At 51.5% G+C, this 5,051-nt stretch overlaps 1 long non-coding RNA gene across 2 annotated transcripts in view; it reads right to left on the bottom strand.

The window, feature by feature from the left end:
• Positions 1–411: 411 nt before the first annotated feature.
• Positions 412–5,051, bottom strand: part of LOC102387593 — a 34,415-nt gene continuing 29,775 nt past the window's right edge. Inside the window, exons 1-5 of one of the 2 annotated variants that reach the window (XR_003094150.1) lie at positions 3,207–4,123; positions 2,945–3,106; positions 2,173–2,663; positions 1,060–1,165; positions 412–860 (exon numbers count right to left, since the gene is read on the bottom strand). This is a non-coding gene — a long non-coding RNA (uncharacterized LOC102387593). Of the gene's footprint in view, positions 861–1,059; positions 1,166–2,172; positions 2,664–2,944; positions 3,107–3,206; positions 4,124–5,051 lie in introns of those variants that run through there. The other variant, XR_323867.3, reaches the window with a different exon arrangement.

The following is a 5,051-nucleotide window of genomic DNA, read 5'->3' as shown; positions in this document are numbered from 1 at the left end:
CCCGCAGCCAAACCCTCCGAGCCGTTTCCAGGCTCCCCCTCTCCTGGAAAAAAAAGGCGGGGGGGGAGGGGGAAGTCACCTAAAATAGGCAGGAGCCGGGGAAAGGCAATGTCTGAGTGTGAACGCAAAGAAGATCTGCTCCAAATATCGCCCCGGCGCCTTCCGACACCCCCGTGGCCGGACGGGAGCTTCGCCGGGGCTGCTCGGCGCTGGACGGAGCCCAAGCGCGCGCCGGCTCCGCGCGGCCGGGGGAGGCTGGCGGGAGGGAGCGGAGCGGAGCGGAGCCCACGGCTGCAGAAGAGACCGCGGAGAGATGTTGAGTGATCATTGGAGCAGCAATGACTGACAGCTGCTCGGCTCCCTCCAAGCTTCGCCTCGGCTTCTCCCGCTCTGCTTTTTGGGTTTTTTGCCTTTTTTTTTTTTTTTTTTTAAAAAGGAGGGGAAAAAAAACAAACCCCCAACAAACCCTCCAAACGCCGCCAGTTTTTAAATGCACTTTCCTTACAAACAACCACCAAGCCCTGCACCTAAAGAAGCAGCCCGGAGAGGAGAGCCCGGGCCCTGCTGCACCAGGCTCCTTCTCCCGTGGAAAACAAACCAAAAAAACATGTCTAGAACTAGATAGACGATATATTATATATATATAAAATGGGCTTAATGGCAGTGATGCGGCTTTAAAAGCCCCAGTTGCTCCATGTTGCACGGTTTCACACGCGGATCCTGCAGGAGGCTGTAATGGTGGCGGTGGGGTATGTATGCCATGCATCATTTCGTTGCTAATAAAAATTCTGCCGGGTTGTCCTTCGTTTGCCAATGGCGCTTGCATTTTTCAAGTGTTTCTCATCAGTTGAGAACGGAATCTGCATTTCATTAAAGCTGCAATTTCTCTGTTGATCAATCTTCCCCCCCCACCCTCCCTTCCTCCTCCCTTTGTCAGTCGCCCCAACCTCTCCTCCCCACCCCCCCAAAAAAGAGACTTAAAGCAAGATTTACTGGGTCAGCTCTCAATGCAAGGAGAAGCTATTTTAAGAGCATTTTTTTATGTAATCAAATGGTTACCTAGAGGGGTGGGAGATGTTATGGAGGGGGGGAAATGCAGAGCCAAGCTCACCATCCCGGCTGCTTTCCGCTGCAAACACTCGGGTGCTAGGGTCCGCGTTTTCTTCTTTGCAAAAAAAATTTTAAAATATTTTTTAAAAAAGTGTGCATATAGAGAGCTCACATCTATATACACACACTATAAAATAGCTATAACATATATCGATCTAAATAAACTGCAGCTCTGAATGGCGAGCTGAGTTTGTAGCAAATATTTAATTGCCTTGATCTTTGCCACTGATAGCAAAACCCTGGATTGAATTAAGGATTTATTTTTTTTTTCCATTGCGGGTTGATAAACAGCAGCTGGGAGCCATCTTGGAGGGTGGGGATGAAAACATTTCTGAGAAAGAGCAGTATTGTCCTTCGCCTACAAAACTTTGCCTTCTCCCTCTCTTCCCCGCTGCCCCCTCCCCAAAAATAAATAAATCTCTCTCTCTATCTAAAAGCTCGCGGGCAATCAGCCGCCTGCCAGGTTAGTAAAGCAATTAATCACTTTAAATAAAGTTACGTCTGCAGAAAGCTGCTTCTCTCAGCTGCAGGAGAGGAAACCCACCCTTTCTGTGTAAGTGGGGCTTGCTTTTCTCTCCCCCCCCCCCCCCCCGCTTTTTTTTTTTTTTTTTTTTTTTTTTTTTTACTATTCTGGGTCTGGCTTCTTGTGATCAGACCTGAGCAAGAATATCTTGCATTCAAAAGCTTGTTTAACTTTATCCCAAAGATTCAGGAGCCATTTTCTCTGCCCTTTTTTTGGCTGCTGGGGGGGAGAATAATAAACCCTAGTTTGTCAATGCAGGCAATCGAGGCATGCAGCGCGCCCGGCCCGGGGGCCGCTGGCTCGGCGCTGCCCTGGTCAGGTTCCCCAGGCTCGGCCCGAGCTGCATTTGCTTTTGCAAAAGGAACGGAACTGAACGAGCACGTTAAGGGGTTTTTTTCCCCCCCCTCCCCTTCTCCCCCCTTGCATTGTTTTAGGCGGCGTTAATTAGATTAAGACTTTCTTTTGTCTTGCCATTGTTTGTTCTCTCTCTCCAGTGCAAATCTCGGGCCGCTTTGAGATGCACTGTATCATAAACACACCATTATTCCCAGCTGGGTTGCCAAAATACTTCGCCTTATCAAAGGACACTCCAACCTTGAAGCCGCCTTGTCACCGCTCGCCCATAAAAAGCCCGAGCCGCTCGCCTTCAGAGGCATCTCTTTTGTCTTCCTTTCCTCTCTCCAGATCCTGAGCCGCGGTACTGAGCTGTTTCAATCACCACCCCCACTTTTTTTTTTTTAAAGGGAAAAAATTCCTAGCAAAGAAAATCACTCTTTTTCTCCCAGGGGTAAACACAAATGTTGGGAGCAGGCTCGGGTTTAAGGCTGTGCTTTGTACTCCAGCTAGAGGTGGGGGGGAAGCTCGTGTGTCCCGTGTTTCAGTGCAGGTCTGGCGTGTTCCCTCTCACACATACTGGTGCACAATAGGGGCTTGTTTGCTGGGAAAGGCATGGGTCCCTCCAGCTCTCCTGACTGCCTGGAAGAGGGTTGCCAGGCCGGGCTGGCTCTCCAGAAACTTTTCTTCCTCTTTTCTGTGGGGAATAGTTAAAAACAACAAACAAACCCCAAACCCTATTTATTTCAGGTTTTTTCTTTCCCCCCCCCCCTCCTAGTTCTAATGATTAATAAACAGAAGGAGTCTTTGAAAGCAGCCACCACAGCCCCTCGCCCCTGTCCCCCCTTCCAGTGTATGAAAGGGCTGTAACTACCCCACTCAGCTGCTGCTGCTTTTTTTTCTTTAAATAAAGCTTTCATCTGGCAGATCAAAGCCTTTCCCCCCTTGTTTTCCTGCTAAGAGGTGGAGGATTTGAACCTGAGTGGCAGGGGGATGGTTTCTGGGTTTCTTTGCCCAGAATTGCCCTCCTTGAGACTGGGCTCCTACATCAGGATGGTCCCCCCAGAAAGGTGAAGGATGATTGTTGCTTTGCCTCCTGTCCCAGAAGGATGGCTGTGGTCTCTCCTCTGTGGAGGTGCTCTGAAGTGAGGCAGAGAGGGATGGTTTGGTGAGCCCTGGAATAGGAATACCCCCTCCCCCAGTTGCACCCAATTAGTGAAAGCGCTCGGTGGTCCCGCACCCCTAGGAACAACCCCGAGCTGAGTCGGGGTCCAGGATGTTGGAACAGCAAACACTCGCAGCCAGGATCGGTGCAGCCAGCCAGGGAAAGCACAGGATGCATTCCTCTGCTGCCCACCCATGCATCCTGCCTGGGCTAAAGGGCTCCCACGCCACCTCCTCCCCCTAAGATCAGAGTCTAGCCCAGGACCCTGGCAGGGGATCACAGGATATGTAGCAGGTCTGAGCTGGGGAGCAAAGATACCTGCAGGGATTGCACAAAATAACAACCCCTGCCACTTCTCCCCAGGCCCAGCACTGGGGTGCAATTCCTGCATCCCCCAATTCCTGGGATGTCCCTGCACCCCTCCCCAACTTGCATCACCCTACACCGGTCCCCCTCCTGGGGCTGCAGGTGCTAGCAAGACTCAAGTGCCTTCCCCCAGCCCCTCCATCACTCAGCCAAGCAAGCCAGGTGGGCTAAGAGCGCACACACACAGCTCAGGGGGATGCAGGACTACTACTCACAAGTAGAAAGTCCTGCTGGGGTGGCACTTGTCTATCCCGGGTCAGGAAGCTGGCAGGTGTGCACATGGCATCCAGGCTGGGGCAGTGGCCTTTGGGTGGGGGTCATTCATTTTGGGGAAGCCTATCAGCCCCATGGCAAAACCTTCCCATTGCCCCTCCCAGGAGCTGGCTCCTGGGGTAGAGCTGGTGGATGCTGCATGACCTGGTGCGTAATGGCAGAACAAGTCCCTTCTGCCCATTGCTGCTGTCTCCCCGCTTCCCCATCACTCTTACTGGGACTTTGAGATTTACTCTCTTTTTTTTTTTTTGGCTTGGAATAGAACATGCTGTATCTGCAGCCCCCGGGCATCTGCTGTAGGATTATTTGTTTTCTCCCTTTTTTTTTGCAATAAGCCTTTCTGTTTAAAAAAAAAAAAGGCACTACAACCACATTTCCAGAAGTGCTGGGTGCTGTGCATGCATTTCACTGTGCATTTTTAACGTGCTTACTATAGGTTTTCAGGTTTGGAACTGCCGGGGTATATTTAAAGTGTAGAGTCAGGGACTTTATATAGAAAAGCGGGCGCGACGCTACAGGCTGCGTTCAGCGCACAAAGCGGGACCCAGGCTCTGGCTACCTGGGCCCCCTCCTAGAGAGGATGGCTGGGAGATCCTCTTTTTAGCTCCCCTACAGCAACAGTTGAATAAGGGTTTATAAACAATGGCAGAGGAGGAAAACGCAGAGGCGGCAGTCCTGGGACACATTGGCCACCCCAGCTGTGCCCGCTGCTGGAAGTGGGAGAGGTGCAGCTTCCAGATGCCAGGTCACGATATGTCTCACCTTATAGCTATGGGGAGGGGAGAGAAGCTGGCTATATCCCCCCACCACTACTACCAATGTGACCTCAATCTGGAGTTAAAACCTAGAGCCTCTTTCAAGTAAAGCATGGCCCCTGTAAGGGGAAAGCAATTGCAGATTTGCAGAGCTGTACGAGTTGGGGGAAAAAAGGGGATAGTGAAGGCATGCAGTGGGGAAGACGCGTCCCTAGTGCTGATTGCCTACAGGAATCCTGGTGGTAGCATCACCCCCCCCCCCCAAGAAGGGTAAAGGTCAAATACTTCAGCCCAGGTCAGGCACACACCCCTATGCGTGCCCCCCCCCCCAACACACGCACATTCATGCTGATTAGCATCTGCTCCCTAACTTATAACGAACCTGCTCAACAGCCTGTTGACAGCAGGGGAAGAATTTACAGCAACATTTTGGGGCGTGAGGGATGCCAAGTTTGGGTCTTTACACGAGTCATGGTGGAAATCTGCCAGGCTCATGTGTTTTCACTGGGGGGGGGTGGAAGAATTC

This window comes from Alligator sinensis, unplaced genomic scaffold, assembly GCF_000455745.1.
Source record: "Alligator sinensis unplaced genomic scaffold, ASM45574v1 scaffold402_1, whole genome shotgun sequence".
In the NCBI taxonomy this organism is placed as follows: Eukaryota; Metazoa; Chordata; order Crocodylia; family Alligatoridae; genus Alligator; species Alligator sinensis.
Note: the sequence above shows the minus strand (reverse complement) of the source record. Positions and strands in the feature narration are given on the sequence as shown.